The sequence below is a fragment of the Tamandua tetradactyla genome, chromosome 5 (genome assembly GCF_023851605.1).
Source record: "Tamandua tetradactyla isolate mTamTet1 chromosome 5, mTamTet1.pri, whole genome shotgun sequence".
In the NCBI taxonomy this organism is placed as follows: Eukaryota; Metazoa; Chordata; class Mammalia; order Pilosa; family Myrmecophagidae; genus Tamandua; species Tamandua tetradactyla.
Genome location: NC_135331.1, coordinates 133,317,083 through 133,336,206, shown reverse-complemented (window position 1 = coordinate 133,336,206; position 19,124 = coordinate 133,317,083). Strand labels below are relative to the sequence as shown.

The 19,124-nt window shown below is 35.2% G+C and overlaps 1 protein-coding gene across 5 annotated transcripts in view; it reads right to left on the bottom strand.

Moving 5' to 3' along the window:
- The window catches only part of LOC143684874 (uncharacterized), a 118,513-nt gene that overhangs the window by 38,068 nt on the left and 61,321 nt on the right, over positions 1-19,124 (bottom strand). For 4 of the 5 annotated variants that reach the window (XM_077162277.1, XM_077162279.1, XM_077162281.1 and 1 more), the window contains exons 5-6: positions 2,365-2,457; positions 1,657-1,769 (exon numbers count right to left, since the gene is read on the bottom strand). The gene's annotated coding sequence lies outside the window, so the exon portion shown is untranslated. Of the gene's footprint in view, positions 1-1,656; positions 1,770-2,364; positions 2,458-4,111; positions 4,170-19,124 lie in introns of those variants that run through there. The other variant, XM_077162283.1, reaches the window with a different exon arrangement.

Below are 19,124 nucleotides of genomic sequence, written 5' to 3'. Positions count from 1 at the left end.
TTTGCTACTGACATTTAGTGGGTAGATGCCAGAGATGCTGCTAAACTACCTACATTGCCTAGGATAGCCTCCCAAAACAGAATTATTTGCTCCAAAACGTCAGTAATGCTGGAATCCAAAGACGGAAGAATTACCTACTTTCTAAATTTTCTTAAACAAAGGACTGATTTAATTATACCAACCTTAAATTTAAATGTAGTATTTTGGTCCAACACTTTTTGCTCCATAAGCTGATGCACGTAAATGCATTAAGCTTCCAATTCTTATGTCTGCCATTCTTACTGGAGTTTGTGGACTGAGATTCATTACCCACTATATTCTAATTATCTCCATGAGGAAATGTGAGTGCCAAAAGATGAAACACTTTTCCAAAGTCAAGGTAGTAAGTTACAGCAAAGCTAGGATTAAAACTAGAATGTCCTCGGGAAAGAGAAGTATAATCCCTTATTCAGTGAACCAGTAACTGGTCTGAAACATTTTTTGGTTAAAATGATGAAGTAAAAAATGTCCCTTTTATTCTATGACTATAATAAACCAACAAACCAAGCAATTCAACCCATGTGTATGTAATACTGGCATTTGGTTAGGTAAATGTGTTTATGTGTGCATATGTGTGTAACTGAGTGAACTGTGTGTCACCATGAAGATACAGTGACAGGGCAGTAATGGAATTCAGTTGCTTAACTTAGAAATACACGTATTTCTAACCTTCTTATTACCATGGGCTTCAAAATGTATTAGTTTTAGAAATAGTTTAAAAAAATCAAGTGGCCTTAAAGTACGTGAATGGCATGTTAAACTTAAAAAAGTGCGAAATCATTATAAAAGAAGAAACAGCTTCAAGTTGTTTTTTATGGGCAGATAGGTGGAATAGTTCTGTACAATCATATCAACGTAGTTCACCAATAGATGGCACAAGCAATTTTCTTATTTCTTTCATAGCATGACCTCCAACTCTCCAGAGAGAGAGAAACTTTGTTTTATGAGCTTACAAATAAGGGACATGAGAAAAAATTACAAGTTCTTTTTCTTTTATAGCATTTATGGCCAAAAAATAGAATCTGACAATAAAGTAATGTATTCCTGTATTCTTTAATTCAGTTAAATGTATATTTATAGGAGTTCTAAATCATTTTTCATATGCTAAGCTTTGTCCCGCTTTAAGATATGACAATGAAATTATATATTAAGATTAATGGTCCCAGATGTGCCATCTATAAAAAAAATCAGATTTTTAATAGATTTGGATCTCTGTATGGCTCTATCCATTACATTATCATAGAAACTGTCTTAAAGAAAGAGTGTTCAAAACATGCTTGTGACCTATGCAGAGATTCATGCCTATGTATTAGAATCTCAGTGGGAAATTTGCAATGTCCTGGTGTTTGAAGATAGCTAAGATTTTTCTGGGACTTTCTACAATATTATCAATGTACATTTCATTACTTTATAGAGATAAATTTTCAATGGGCCCAGGAAATTTAACATACATTTTAACATGTTTAGTGCCTTTATCTTATCTATATATTTGGTGAAACAACTTATTGGATTCCAGACACTAGATAGTAAAGAGGTTACTTCCCACGGACAAACTAAAATGTGAACATTGAAAACAGTGAAATAAGAAAAAGACATTAAAGATATAAGGTTAGTTACCTCTTTTGCTGAAAAATAAATCCCCAGATAAGAAAAATGTTGGGTGGGATTATCGTGATGTTATAGAATTGGATAAAATCCACAGGAGGTATTTCTGTCAGAAGAGTGGTAAGCTGAAAAAAGAAAACCGAAATCCATATTAAATGTCCTTTCCAAATGAAGATAAATTACTATCTCATTCATGGAAAAAAGTGTCTAGTATAATTAGCCTTCCACTAACTGGCTGACTGAGCCACAGGCTTTAAACTTGTAATCAAAGGACAAGGGTCAGACACAGCCACTGGCAAATTGAACATTCAACTATACTAGTAGCCAGGTCATTCTTAGAGAGGGGAAATCCATGTCATTGAGTCCATATGCAACATCTGTTTCTACCAGTGTGGACCCCTTGCTAATAAGCTTAATGGACAAACATTGAGTTGGCTTGCAGTGAGGCTGATTAACACCAATAGGGCAAATCATCATATCCATTTGATTACTGAGAGCCTCATTTGTAGTAGAGACATTTTTGGTGAATATTCCATGAGATAGAAATAATCTTACATTTAAGACCCATTCTGAGGGGTCTGTCTGCACAAATTGCCCCCAAACATCCTTGCCTCCAATCCTTCAATCCCATTCATTCTAGGTTCATGAATGTCAAACAACTGGTAACCATTGCCTAGAAACAATAAACCGAAAGGGTAAATGGTTGGAATTTCTCCTCACCATGAATATTTTCTATTTCTGGGGATGCACAAGTAGGGCTTATGTCCACAGAAATCCACTTCCACCAGGTGCCAGTGTGATCTGCTGAGATATCTGTAAAACAGGTTCACATATTTTATTCTCAATTATCTGGTCATAAGGACCTCAGTGAGGTCACAGCTGAGGGTTAAAATGGAATTGGCAGTGGAAATGTAGGCACAACCGTCACAGGAGAAACCTACTTGTGGGACTCAGTTGGGCATTTAGGACCTACTATTACTCAGTCCCATTTGCATGACACCACTTGGTATGCTATTGTAGATACCAAATTTTATGGCTTGATCAGATAGTATCTGGTTCATGAAAGACAGCTTAGTCTCAAGGCTACTTTCCTTCTATCCTTAGGCTATCAGTTTCTATTGGAGATTAGATGCAAACAAAAAGCTGCCTCTCAAGAGAAGAATATTTACCTCAAGATTTAGGGACATCTGCTATAAATTTCCTACTGACATTTGCAAAATGCATTATTCATCATCACTATCTGCCATAAATATGTCAAGAACACAGAATCTGTGGGCTAGTAATACCGATCATCATATAGCCTTCCTTTGCTCTGGTCCCAGTCAAAACTGGAAGCCTTTGGGTCAGTCACTAGTTAAGTAGGTTGCAATAGCACATATGAATGTGTTATTTGTTATTCTGAAATCCAAACAGTAGACTAAACATTATGTCCCCAGTTTGAGTTAGAATATATAACATGAATACTCTTTGAAGGGCATATCTAACACTTGAAATAAATCACCTCAAAGTCTCTTTGCTTATCTTCTACTCCTAGCACTGCTCTGGCAACCAATTGTAGCAAACATTCTCTTGCCTCAGCTGCATTGCACAGACTTTGCTTCTTGCCTTGTGCTCTTCTGAATCTTTGGTATGCAAAACCTCCAAAATTCCACTTAGCATTAGCTGAAAGTGCAGATGAGTTAATGCCCCATAAGCAGCCTGTAACTAATTTGGGCTTAGAAATGATGGATATATGCTCAAACAGACACTTTTGAGGCAAATTTTACACTTTCACAGAAAGTCCAACTGTACTATATATTCTTACTTTCTGTCCTGGAACTCCTCTGATATTGTAGCATGGGACTTCTGTGGAAACCCACTCATTTTTCATGCATGCAGAATCTATACAACCTTTGACCAATGGAGGGTGGAACTGGTGAATAAATACATACTGAGCCATCCTTCATGCCAGTCAATTCTGAAGCACATTCTCAACAACTCCTCAGGAGGTCCAGATGGGATTGACCAGCTCAATAAAATGACTCTACCCTGTCCCTCACTGCTGTTTCCTGGGATCACTTCCCAAAAAACTTCCCCTATATATCAGGCTCTGCTTTATGGAGTAACACAGGCTAAGAGACATGTAACAACATGTTTTTGACTCCTGGAGAATTAACTTTTTCTTAAGTGGCTAGTGCCATTTATTTTCTGCCTTCCAACATGTGTCTTACAAAGACATCTAGAGCTCCATTTTCCATTTCACCATGTTGTCTGAGTATGAAATCATCACTAAAATAGATTAGGGTGATCTTATGCGAACAGTACAAATTAAGGTTCCTGTGGGCTTAATTATAGCAGTTATGGAACCCCACTGTAGGATGATGGATGTGTGCAGATGTCTCTGTCAAGTGAAAGCAGATAATTCCTCAGGTTTCCTAATTAATTGAGATAGAAATGAAAATAATTATCCAGATCAATAAATGCCTACCAGGTGTCTGGAGTTATGGTGATCTGCTCCAGGAAAGACACCCCATCTGGGACAGCAACTGAAATTAGATTTACGACCTGAATGAGTTCATGCTGATGCAGTATCATTTTCAAGTTTGTGTCTTTACAGGCCAATCAAATTAAATGGTGGTATGCTAGAAATCATCGCCCCTGTTTTTTTTCAGATCTTTGTGGTTCCCACAGAGATATGATAATGTTTTTGTTTTATTATTTTGGTCGGGATGGGAGTTCAAGAGGCGTCTTCCTAGCTAGCTCTACCTTAACAAGCCCTTACTCCAAATGTCAGTTTCTTAGGATTAGACTGTAATACTAGAAGGACTTGGGATTCCAATGGGCCCCAAATGAGATGAAATTTAATCAATCTCCATTTTTCACCTGGGGCATGTATGGAAGATTTCATCGTTTCCTTTGGCTAGTGGCTGGAAATATGGTACTTAAATTCCTAGAGTTTCTGCAGCTTTGACTATGTGATTCAGTTCTCACTGAGAAGTCAGAAGGACCTGAAGAGGCCCTCATAAATGAACTTGGCAAAGTTCTGTGAGGGCTTCTTTTGCCCTTCTGTTCTCCTGCCTAAGTGCAGTTGCAGTGCTGAGAAATGAAGCAACATGGTTGCTCTTCTGCCCCCATTTAAACTTTTCAGCACATTAAAACAAGCATGAGAAAGAGAAGCCTCTAAACAGCTCAGTAGGTTTTACTCTTACTCACAGTCACATTCATAATTGAAGTGATAGTAGAATACACAAATCTCATCAATCAATATCTACTCTGATCAGTGTGGCCAGAGTTCAATAATCCTGGAACAGTGTTGATATTTTCCTTTTCCCCTTTCACATTTATCCCTCTATAAGGACAAAGGTTGTATTGAAAACGGCTAGAAAAAGTTCACCACATAGATTATGATATTACTGTAATTCCTCAACTTTATCTTTCTCTTACTACATTCAAGGGATTCTAAATCTTGAACTCAGATATGAGATTTTGCAAATGACTGTCACTCTTTCGTTGAGTTTAAGTTACATCTCTATCCTCAGACAGAATTTATATGAAGCACAGAACACCCAATTTGATTCTAGAAATCTCCCAGATAAAAATAATGATTTCAATGATATCTATTGGTTAAACCAGTAGAACACTCCTGTTTTTTATCACAGTAATTATGCCCACCTTGTCTGATGGTTAAGTGACACAATTTAGCCTTGCCTGCCCAGAATTCCATCATCCTTATCGAAATTCAGGAGCCCACTTTAATATCAGTGTCTTCTCACAGTATACTTGTCTTACCAATATTAGTCACTGCATCACTCCTTGAAGATTTTGAGCTCTTCCACCTCCAATATATCTCTTAGTATTAATGGTGAGAATTTCATCTGGGCTGCCTCAGCTACCAGTTTCTGCCTGAATCAGTATTCTTTATTGCAAAAACAGAAAATTTCACATGATAAAGTCACACATTAGTGTTCCACACATCTTTGGATTACTTTATCTCTAGCATATAAAAGACTTTCTTGCATCTCAAACTTATTTACTATAGTCCACTGTGAAATACATACTTCACCAAAATAGTGGAACAATTAAAACTTCTTCTATCTAACTTAGCTAGCAAATTGAATCCAAAATTTTTGGTAAAGTCATCTATACCAATAAATTTAATCAGATATAAAAATGTTAGCACCCTGGGAACCCATTTTCACATATGTTCTCCCAATATTAATGTTTTAGTTTGCAAGCTGCTGGAAAATATACCAGAAACAGAATGGCTTTTAAAAAGGAGAATTCATTAAGTTGCAAGTTTACAGTTCGAAGGCCAAGACAATGTCCAAATTAAAGCAAGGCTATAGAAATGCCTAATCTAAGGCATCCATGGAAAGATACCTTGGTTCAGGGAGGCCAGTGATGTTCAGGGTTTCTCTCTCAACTAGAAAGGCACATGATAAGATCTGCTAGCTTTCCATTCAACGGCTTTCCCGGGGCTCTGTCCATTCTTTTGGCACTGTCGGTTCTGGTGGCTCTTGTGGTTCTAAAGCTTTTACTAAAATGGTTCCCTCCTAAAGGGCTCCAGTAAACAACCCCACCTTGAATGGGTGGAGACCCATCTCCATGGACACCATCTAATCAAAAGTTACCACCCACAATTGGGTGGGTCATATCTGCATGGAAACAATAAAAATGATATCCCACCCAGCAGTGTTGAATGAGGATTAAAGGACATGACTTTTCTGGGGTACATAATAAATTCAAACCAGTACTGTTAACTTATATGAATTAACAACATACTGGATTTTATTTGCTACATAAACCTTTTCATCCCAGATTCTGGAGGTAAGGATGGTTTGGGATGGAGCTTAGAACATGTTGGATTGCTTTTGTGTGAAAAAAAACTATTCATCGTATATCTCAATATTCGTAATCATTTTCCCTTCTACATTAATCTAAGAAGGCACTTTTTAGATAAGGAACAATGTGCCCTAAATGAAATACTGTGTTTCTCAGCCTACTTTGTACCTAGGCCCACCATATGACTAAGTCTTGCCTATTAGAGCCATGTATGTTGCATGATTCTTCTGAGAAACTTTCTTAAAAAGGGTTCAAACTTTTAAATCACTTCTCTTTTCTTGCTGACTAGAATTAGAACTAGGGCTGGGGCTTAAGGCATCAGCTTAGACAATGTGGCAATACACTAAAGATAGAGAATAGAAAGAAAGCTAGAACCTGGGATGCTAGTGGGCATGAAGGTCCCATTCCGAGTTCTGCAGAAACTACTTTTGGAATTCTTTCAAGTGAGGGGGAAGCAATCTAATTTATTTTAAGCCACTATTCATTTTTTTCCTGAAAATGCAACTAGATCTCATCCTAATTGATTCACTTTCCAAGGCAACTGTCTGGGTAACAGTGTGAAAGGGTTCAAGCAAGGCTGCAACCACTGTATCTTATAGGGACCAGAGGCTGGTTCTGCTGGTGAAGGAGGCTCAGTCAGACTGGGGGGAGGGGAGGTCTTATTACACAAAGCTGGTGTTTTTAAAAGGACTGCTAAGGGAGTTTTAGGTGGCACATTAGTGGGGCAGGATTTTCCACATTCTCCAGGGCATTCAGAATTGCTACTTCCCATAAAGGTGCTTCCGAAGACTTAAGGAAGGTCTTGGCAACTAGTGCCACCTCCCGTTGAAACCGATTGCTTTAAACCATGCATATCATTCTGTGCATACACATTTCAATTCTTGGGGTCCCACTCATTTTTAACATTTACATAAGAGGTCTGGCAAAGCTGCAATTCAACCCATGTAAATTGACAATGTGTAGGAGTACAAGTTAGCTTATTTTTACCAGTTTCAGCCCTATGGCTGCAAGTGATAAGAAATTCATTTAGCTCAGTTATAGAAAATTCCTGATTTTCTGACTGCATTGAGTCAAACATTTACCACTTTGAGTGTGTCATTCTCTTTCTCTGAGAATAGTCCATCTCATAGCCCTCATGCTCATCATATTGTTCTAGAGAACAATAGATTGAGCCCTCAAATGACCACTTCCTGTTAGGTAACCACAGGTGATAATAAATAAGTTATCTGTTGAGCCAGAGTAAATTATGGCTACCAGGGCTCTAATTTATAGTTCAAGTTAGCATCTCACTATCTTAGACTCAACCAAACAAAAATATTAAATAATCCCGGATTATTCCTTTAAGGACCTGTGATTAATACCGATTTCTGTATCAGCCAGTGTTCTTAGTTACAAAAAACAGAATTTTCCCAAGCTAGTTTCAGATAATAAGTAATGCCTGAGAAACAGTTTCAGAAGATAAAAGAATGGAACATCCTCAGCTATACCACAAATGCTGCTCCAGCAAAGTACCACGGCTGCAGCTCAGCAAGCGCCGGTATTGGGTCCCCAATGCTCCACCATCGTTTTTCCTGGAAGTGCACTCCACAGGGAAAAGCTGAGCTGATGTCTCACATGGGTCTGATGTAGACTTTTCCTTATCCCCAAATAAGCTGGGTGAGAGCTATCGGGCTTTTACTTTCATGAGGCTAAATTTATAATATGGAGAATTCTTCAAACATTGTTCAAAAATGCTAGGTGGTCACATCTAGTGAAGAAGAAAAGAAATACTAAGATATTTTTGACTTTTTGACCACAAGCTTTTCAGAATGGTCAAATCCTTCTTGTACCTTGTGGTCTTTAGTCATGAGCTTCACCAGTTTGTTAGTGACAGTGTTTGTTTGTTTAATAGCTTTATTGCAGTGTAATGCTATCTTTGTTTTAATATGCAATATTTTGATTACTAAGTAAATTGAAAAATTTTCATATGTTAATATCCCATTTGTATGTTTTTGCTGTAAATTTTTTATTCTTCACACACGCCAATTTTTCAGTTGTTGTGTTGACCTTTATTTATTTGTAAATACCAGTTTATTTGCTATTCCTATGCTTGCTGTAAAATATTCCCAATATTTCATCTGTAAGTTATTTCCCACCTTATATAATTAAATCCATCATACTTTTTCTTTATAATATCTTCCATTAATTTTATCCTGAGCAAGTCCTTTCTTACTCTAAATCAATTAAATGTCCACCTTTTATTTTGTTTTTAATAGTTTGCTTTGTTTCAGTTAACTAAGTAATGTGAATTTGTTATTATAGTACATTGTGCAAAGTGAGGATTTAGCTTTATTCTTTCCCTAAATATTCCTAATAACTGGTGATAAATATTAATTTTACAGTATATCTGAAATTTTTAAAAAGTTTAAGTGACAATTAATAGGGTCTGTCACTCCTATTCCATTGTTCTGTGTATCCAGTTTTGCACTAATATTGCACTATTCTACATATTGCAATTATATTATATTTCAAATTTCTATAAAGCAACTCTATACCAATATAGTTAATTTTCAAAACTTTTATAACTATTTTACCTCTTAATTTCAATTAACTTAATTTTCTATGTCTCCTCTCCCCTAATTTCATTGGGATTTTAATTATTTGGGGATTACTGGTAATTTTTTCAATATTCATGTATAATAAATGTCTATTTAGCTAAATCAAATTTTATAGAAATTAATACGATTTTTATACATACAGATTGGTCAAACAAATTTTGTTTGTTCTGTTGCTGGAAATGGCAGTCTTTATTCCATAAAAAAATATACATCATTATTGCTGATTTTGTTAATTGTTTATTGAGACTATATTTGACTTTTATGTTTTTAACAACATTCAGGTTTTTTACTTAATTCACTTCTTAATTCTAAGGATTTTATCAACAGATTCTCTTGGGGTTTCCAGGTATATCTATAATTTAGGATAATTTTGTCACCTTTATTCCAATGACTATTCTCCATTTTTCTGTTTTGTCTGTATCTTTCAGAAAAGTTAGGTCAGTTAATGATAATGAGAGAATTCTTATATGGATGTAGATAATACATGGAATTTTAGCTAGTGTTTCATCATTTACCTGTTACTTTAAAAGAGATATTACCTATCAAATTTTAGTAATTTTGTAGTTTCAGTTTAATCAAATTCTTTTTGAAAATCAAGAATCAATGCTAATTTTATACGTTTACACATCTATTGTTACTAATTTATGAATATTTTTAATGAACATACTGATGTAATAATGCAACCAAGCAGTTAGTATTTAAGGGATGATTATGATTACTGAATCATTATATAGATATCCCTTTGTATTTTCTGGTATATTAGAGTAGACAGAGAGAAATACCTGAAATCTTTGAACTGTAGCCCAGCTGCCTTGATCTTTGATAATGATTTAAAGCCTTTATCTTGTGCCCTTGTGATTGTAAAAACCTTGTGACCAGCCTTCATTTGTACCCATTTATCCAGTTTATCAACTTTAGAGTTTTGTGGTCACTAAAGACAGCCCCTAATGAAGGGTCTGACCCTTATTAATGAAGAGTCTTTGGTCAGCCCAGAGCTAACCCACCCCAAGTTCAAAGTTATCTTGATCGTCAAAGCTGGATCTAACAAAAATGGGCTGCCTGACATGCACAGTAGCTTAGACTTTAACATATAAGTCACCTGTATTTTATTATAATATTAAAAATCATGCCAATCATCATACTAAGGCTGCCATTTTCTTACATATGTTCTGTGATTAAGCATGTAATCAATCTGTGCATCCTTGATAATTAGATCACCTTTAATTGTACCATCTAGAACCACTGTGCTCATTATCCTGAAACCTGTCTGTCTTTTGATAGTATAAAACAATCAGAAATACTGCAGTTTGGGGAGACAGATTTTGAGGTCATAGGCTACCTAATCTCCTGCTTTGTGCCTAGCAATCAACTTTTTCTCTGTTTGAAACCCCGGTGTCTCAGGAATTGGTCATTTGAGCACATCAGGCAAAATAATCCACCGCCTTTGTCTGGTAACAATAAATTAAAATAAAATATTTGCTTCTAGTAAATGATCATATCATTTCTTTGTCAAGGCCCACAATAGTGTTGTAGATAATTGCTTTAATGTGCTCTTGTATTTTATTTCTTAATATTTTATTCAGGATGCTTACGCTACAGTCATAAATGAACTTTGTCTTTAAGGTCACTTGGTATGCTGTTTTTTTCCTGCTTTGATATCAGGGTTCTGTTTCTCTGAAACTTGACTTGGGTACCTTTCATCATCTTTTTAATGCTCTGGAGAAGTTAATTATTTATTCATAAAACATCTGACATCACATTCTAAAAACACTTATTTTAGAAATTCTTTGTAGAGATAATTTTTCATACAACTCCATTTTTTACTGCTATTATTGAGTCAGTTTTGGTTATATAATTTTTAATACACAATCAAATTAATATAAATTTAAATATTTACAACAAGGAGTAGTGATTCTCAAACTTTAGTGTGAAAAAAATTTTCTTGATAGAAATGCAGATTCCTAGCTCATTTCCCAAACATTCTGACCCAGTAGCCCTGTTAGATCTAAAACTCTGTCTGACATTCCTATTCAGTGGAAAAGTTGAGAAGCATGTATTGAGAAATACTGCATAAATTTCATACCCTGTTCTATTATAAATTCTATCTCCCTGTATTTCTGATTATATATTTTGTCTCATTCCTGATTTTGTTTTTCCATTTTTTTTTTAGGATGCCAGGATTTTTTCCTGTATCTTTTTAAAGTCATCAATATTCAATTTTTTATTTGGACTGTTTCAATTTTATAATTCACTGATTTCCTCTGTGATTTTTATTATTTCTTCCTTTATTTAAATTTGTCTTATTTTTCTCAGTTCTTGAGTTAAATAGTTGGTGCATTTCTTTCATTTCTGTTTTAAAATAAAAGTATTGAAGGTCATGTTTCTGAGTATACAATTTTCATCTCCCATGAGCCTTAATGCAGATTTACTATTATATGATGAATTCCACCTTTTGATGGCATAAAATCAACCTTAAAATCCATTGAACTATTGAACTTATTTTCTTTTCAGTTCTAGTTTGACTACAGTAGTTTTTGTTTGCCTCTTCTTTATGTTTATGTGTTTGCTAACTCTCTGTCCATTGTTTTATTTTATTTTATTATTATTATTTTTGCATGGGCAGTCACTGGGAATCGAACCCGGGTCTCCAGCATGGCAGGTGAGAACTGTACCTGCTGAGCCACTGTGGCCCGCCCCATTGTTTTATTTTTAAACATTTATTTGTCATTTTACTGTAGGTGTGTCTCTTCTAAGCATGAAAGTCAGTATTTTGAGAGGAATAATTTTAAATCAGATACTAACATATGGATTATTTTCATTGAGAAAATATTTTGTTTGTTCATATATTTGTTTTAACCTACAATCCTTTTCTCGCATTTTCCAAATACATTTAGGCAGAGGACATACAGTTTAATTGCGCCTCCATTCTCTGCATATATAAAGAATCATTCAAGTGAATCTCTATTATTTTACTTCAGAAAAGACTGATGGATTGAAGGGGTTTAATTTGGATTATTTGAGAATATACTAAGCTGGTTGATAAGTGAACAAAAATTTGTTCAGCCCTTAATATTACTGAAAAAAATTTTGAGAATAAGTAAGACCAGCGTTAACCTTAAGGGAATCCTGCTAAAAGCACCAGGGTGCTTTTATTTGAGATGTGTTGTTTCCAAAGTTGATCCATTGCACTCATCATCACTTCACTCAAATGATGCAGTGTCAACAATTAATGTAAAGCTTAACATTTGTTATTTAAATTCAGATGAATGTGCCATATTTGAAAAGATTTGAAGTGCCGATTGACATAGATCTGCATTCTATTAGCTGCTTGTATAATAGCTGTAGTTCTTCACTAAGGAAAGAAAGACTAAAGAAAAGTAGCATCCATTTCTTTGTAGTGAAGTAAAGGAGGGGTTTCTCTCAGAAGAAGTCATGACTGAGTAATTTGGGCAACTATGATAATTAATATCCAGAAAAATGTAATTATTGAATATGGTTATAATTTCAATATCTTTGTGCTACAAGAAGGTCATATATACATCATTCTTTGCTTATTTTTCTGTGATTCTGAGACGCAAAGTGCAAATGATAGAAAGGTTAGTTGATAAGGCTGCTATAATTTTTAGCCCTGCTTAAGGAAACTAGTTCTTGTCACTATTTTGTTTCTCTTGCAGTTATTAAAAACTAAGTGCTCTTATCCTGGGGTCAATCATTTAAGAGTTCATTGAATTACAAGGGAAAAATCTATCTTTATTTTCTCTAATCTCTAATCGAAATTTAGATTACTTCCATTTTACCCTAGGCAACACATCTCCATGATGATAGAAATATCTGTGATTTTGTCATCAACAGAAATTACTACTTTTTTTTACAATATAGAACTCAAAATACTGTTTAAATTGCTAACTACCTCAAAATTATCATAGACCCACTGTTAGATCTTGCTATTTCATGCATTAATAAAGAAGCACATATATATTACTCTACCACAAATTTCCTTCCTAATATTTTAATGCCTGTATTTCAAAATAATTTATTTTATTTATAATCTTATGCATTTTACTTAAAATATTTAAGTATTAGGAGTCTATGAATAACAAAAACAATGTTAAAAGCACTTGTTGTAAGCACATGAAAAATGAAAGGCAAATATAAGGAAAGGGAAAGAATGGATAAGAGAATATAATGCTTTCTAACAACTTTCTCATTTTTTCTCAATATTTCATCATAAAAGAGGACTGAATTTTGATGGGAGAAACATTACATTATTACGGTAACCATGTCTCCTGGTTTGCCGGGTATAGTCCTAGCTTATGCCTGCTTTCCTAGGGTAATTATTAAAAGTATTCTTTTCACTCTCAAAAGTGTCCCAGATTGGTGTGCTGATTTGAAAGTATTATGTACCCTAGAAAAGCCATGTTTTAATCCTGATCCAGTTTTGTGGGAGCAGCTGTTTCTTTTAATCCTAATTCAATACTGCAGATTGGAAAACTTTGATTAGATTATCTTCACAGAGATGTGGCATGCCCAATTGTGGTTACATGGAGATGTGACTCCACCCATTCCAAGTGGATCTTGAGTAGTTAGTTGGAGCCCTTTAAAAGAGGAAATGTTTTGGAGAGGCTCAGAAATGACAGAGCCGACCGAGAGAGCAAAGACACGGATGTTTGGAGATGTGTGGAGCCCAGCAGACGTTGCCATGTACCTTTGCTTGAGACGTTAAGTAAGCCAGAATCTGGAGAGAGCCAAGACAAGACAAGAGATGAAAGCCAGCCCCAAAAAGCAAACTGATGAGCCCCCACAGGAACAGATGCTAAAAGCAACAGAGCCCAGGAACAGGGGACCAGCAGATGCCAGCCACGTGACTTCCCAGCTGATGGAGTTGTTCCTGACCCATCAGCCTTTCTTGAATTGAGATATCTTTCCCTGGGTACCTTAATTTGGACATTTTTATAGGCTTAGAACTGTAAACTTGTAATTTATTAAATTCCCTTTTTAAAAGCCATTCCATTTCTGGTATATTACATTCCAGCAGCTTGCAAATTAGCATAGCTGGTAATAAATGATAGGGATATACTACATATTCATACTTAAACTCATTAGAGAAAAGGTTTGGCATTGATTTGATGTGGAACAAAAAGAAATTGAATGTTTACTTCTCTTTTAAATTTTTCCTCTTTTCCAGGCTCTTCCATTTCTTAAATATATAAAGACAACCAAGTGGAATGTTTTTAGGATTTATTTTTCTTTGACAAACAAATTTTGGAAAATCCAGGATAACTCTCAGTTTCTATTTAAATTTCTATTGTTTAATTAAAAGCTCTCTAGAGTAGAACAGAAACATTCACTGATTTATTCCATTCTGCTTCAATTTCTAGTTTACAATAATTGACATGGTAACCACAGCCTAGAAGAGGTCAAAGACAGGCCATATGGCAGAGAGGGAATGGTTTTATTTTCAGATAAATAATATTTAATAATATTTTATTATTAAATTATAATAAATAATTATTAAATAATATTTGAATAATACCAATATTTTGGTATTATTCAAATATCAGAGAGCAAACAGGTCCTGGCTCTTTTGCCTAGATTTCATTTAAGAACAAAAAAGAAACAATTCATTAGATATATGTGGAAATATGGAGATTTAGAGAAAGGAAGAAAAATTTCAATGTAAAGGTACAGAATAAAGATAGCAAAAATAGATCCCAACTAAGCCATTTTGAACGTAGCAATTGTATCATGATTATAGATTACTAGGAAATTTCTATGGAAAGCAAAATAAACATTTTAAGCAATGATGGTACCATTTTAATGGTCAAAAAACATACAATGGGAGAGAATGGCAAGAGCTGCCATTTTTGCTAACCACTTAATTCTCCTGCTCTGTTTGCAGGAGGGAATTTACAGAGCCTGTGTGATCTGTGAGCTGGCTTGTCATTTAGGAAGTGAGTATTCATCTTAGAAAGGTAAATCATAGATGCTACTTTCTGCATTCTTTTGTTGCCTTAATTTTTTTAAAAAATACTCACATTTTAACTTAAAGGAAAATGGATCATTCTTGTTTTCTTCTTGACTCCCTTTTTATGTAGAAATTTGTCAGTTAAGATGTTTTTTTTCTGTGGGTTTGTCCCCTGCATAAATTTCCGTGGAAATACTAAAAACTTGCAAGTGAAAATCTACATGTTTTGATTTCTTTAAAAGATGGATAATGTCATTCCAAAGAGTAAAACTGCCTTTGTGAGCACTTTAAAGCAATTCTAATAGCATTATGGTATGAAATGTACATAAGAAGTAGTGTTGTCTTCTTTCAATAAGCAGCCACAGTACCGTGTAAATCAAATATTCTATAAAATGTAGTCTCAAATGCTATGATGGGGTGTTGAGGAAGGCAGTAGAAATATACCTTTGAGTGACACTAGTGGTGAAATAATTGTTTTTGTTTTGTCATAAATTTTGTATTCAAGTCATTAAATCCTTGAGAAACAAGTAGAGACAAATGAATTTGAATACATCACAATATAGGGTGAATGAAAAACACACACACATCATAGAAATGTGTTTCAAAATATTTGTACAAGGCCAAAAGACAGCTTTGCTCCACAATATACAATTTAAATTTCAATGTAAACAAAGGTTTGGTTTTTTGCCTTCCAAATGCAAAGGTGCTTTCTACAAAATGCTAATGCTTAGCACATTCTGTTTCTGTTTAACTTAGCACTGAACTCCAGCTGTGTCTTCATATTCTGTGATCTGATTATCGAAGACTCAGATGGTATGTTAGATGGCCCTTGGGCTTATGAAGTCTGTCCAACTTGAACTTCTCAGTTGAGAGCTTTTTAATTATATTGTTCAGCATATTTTAGTATTGCTATCCTTGATTACATTCCTGAATGAATTTTTATGTCGGTTGCATGTGCATGTGTGTATAGTTTTGACAAAGTGAGAAACACAATTTGAAATGCCTAAAATTTTTATATCTGATTGTAAATCAATGCAAATATGAAATCATCTTTAAAGTGAATACAGGTAATATAAAAAAAAATTATATTGAGGTTTATCTCTGTGGACAGCAAAACTTACTTGAAGTTGATTGAATAGTTTTCAGAATCTCTGTGAGAGCCAGGGAATCAGGATCTCAGTCAAACACCTAAATTTTTCTACCAGATTCTTCTACTGACAACATTATTGCCACTGTCGGGTACAGGCACTTCAGTTTAAAATACCGATATTAGATAAGACTGCTGGTCTACCATCACAGCTCCTGGAAGCTGAATCTCTCTGCACCATTTACTGCCATGCTTGTTAGATCAGATTCTATGTGACATCTCCTTTACTCTTCCCTTTATTCCCCAAGAAAATTTCATGCGAGTGTACCTCATTAATGAAATGTGGGCTCCAAATCTGCACCTTATTGTGGGGGGACCTTAGGGGAAATGGGTTTCTGGAGTCTAGCTTAGGAAGGCAAGGTGGTAACATAGAAAATATCTTGAAGAAAGGAAGAATCTTCAAAAACTGTTGGGAAATAAAAGGCAAATTTTCACTATAGTTAACTCCTTGGCTCTCCCAATATAAAATACACCTTTCTTCGGTTCAAACTTCGAAAACAAGAGCGACTCAACAAAACATATGTGCCTAATATAATGTAATTATCATTTATACAAATAAAAATTTGCTTTTCTTTGTCTCCAAATAAGGATAAGAAAAATTTCAAGAGTAACTGTGTCTGACTTCAAATTAGATTGCCATAATTTTTATTCCTTCTTTAGTTCTAAAACAAACTAAATATAAGGAGAACTTGTCCTGATATTCTGCAATTTAACAATTACCTGCATGGTTAAAGCTAGCCACCATCATTATCTCTTTGTGTAAGAATGAAGGAACAGTAAAAGGAAAAATACAACAATGAAATCTAGTTGAATCATGTAAATATGTTTGTGACACTGAAAAGAAAAATGATGTATGTACATTCTACAGGCCATATATTCAAAATCAAGTTTGTGCGCCAGCCCAGGACCTCTCTGACCTGCCTCCATTCTAGTGCTTGGTGCCTTCTTGCCTTGCTTCAGGATAGAATGGCTCCATTCATGATTCCTGCAGATTTCAAAGCCCTGTCTAATTATGACTTCCCTTATTTTCTGACACTGTGCATAGTTTCAGGGTCCCTCAGGGTCAAGGGCTGAGTTTTTGCCCTGATTCCATTGAGTCTGCAGTGCTGGGGACTGAAAGATGTTCCAATGCCCATCCAAATGAAATCAAAGAGGTTCTGTCTTTCTGAACATTGGATACGCAGCAGGACTGGCTAGCTTAACCTGAAAGAGAAGGGACTGTAATCTCCCTGAGGGTTGGACTCTTATCAGTGAGAGTCCAGGAATGAAGGATCCAGCAGATCAATCGTTTTCCCATCCTGCCCACAATGGAGTTTTCTTAGAGGTAGTAGCTCAGTTTGGCCTCTCCAAAACCACTTTTTGACCAAGAAAACAGCTGCATTTGCTTAAGAATGTGTAAAAGCTCAGAAATGTGCCACCTTGTATTTTTTTTATCTCCTTCTCTGCTTCATTTATTTTATTGCTTCACACTTACTTCCCTGAGACTGAATTCCCAGCAAAGTATGAAAGCTCAGAAATGTGCTACCTTGTATATGTTTTCCCTCCTTCTCTGCCTCATGTCTTTTATTCCTTGACTCTTGCTTCCCTGGATTGAATTTCCTTCTCCAAAGCATTAGCACATCAACTTTGCATTGTGCTATATTTTCTAAGAAACAGAAATTAAGCCATTATATTTCTTCAGTTGTCACAAGGCCATAATTGATATTTGTACTTTTTTTCTTTGTTATTCATTCAATATTCCATTTGCCCTTAGCCAGCTTTGCAGGCAACTGGGGTTGCTTTCACGATGCAAGCAACCAAACTTCTTTATCTGAAGAACAGAATTTTTTCGTGGTCCTAGCTGTATGAAGTTTCTGAAGTCTTCCAACTAATTGTACTAGTATATGTGCCAGACTAAGAGGAATCTTAGGCACGACTTGATTCAAAATATACAACCCCGCTTCTTTCAACCCTATTAGCCCCTGATAATCAAAATGTTTGCATCTTTTTTGCATTTTTGTCCTGAAGCATGACAAAGTTAAAATGGAGAACTGACAACTTCAGCCTCCAATTTATTGAGACCATTGTAGTATCCTCTGATGGAATAAAGTATCTTTGTGTTCTAAGACCTGCTGACAGGGCCCTAAGACCAAATAGCAAGGCTCAGTGACACATAGAATGAGGAACAATTACTTGTGAGAGATTCACTAGGTATGAGAATGAGAATTGTAACACACACTTCTATCTCTTATTTCCTATATTCCAGATTTGGTTCACAGACTAAACACCCTTTATACTGGACAGCACCTTATTCTTAGTAGACATTATCTTATTTCTTATGTCTATTAAATCTTCAACATTCGATTTCAACTTTCTCTAAGGTGAAGTGATTATTGGTCACAGGGTTTATGGTCTGAAGTAAATTCCATGCCCGTTGCCTTAATTTTGTCTATTGTAAAATGGGATCTTTTGTTCAGAAGAAATGTTATACATAAGAAATTCAGTAATCTCAGAGATGGGGTTGCTGGAAAAAGCATGCCAAATCCAGATTAAGCATCTAGTCCAATAAGGATAAATTATTCTCTACTTCATGATGGATGGAGTCCAATATTTCAATCCACAATCATATAACTGGGTAGATTCCTAGGGAATAATATAGGTTTTGGTTTGGTCTCTTTCACTGGTACTTGAAAACTGTATAATCAGCAGTGGCTGGAACTACTGAGCCATACAGCAGGGAAGTATTTGTTGCTATATAGCCTTTGCCCCTGTCCTCTAGGTCCTTGTGTCCATTAATCAAGCAGTAAAGCAATCTGGAAAAAAGCCTGATTGGTATCCAACAGAGTATTGAGAGTATTCACTGAAGTGTAACCTTCTGGTAAAAATTCACAGAGTCCATATCAGTCTCATACTCTGAATCTATTCTAAGAGTTCCATCTATATACTTCCCCCCAAATTTTTGTAACCAACC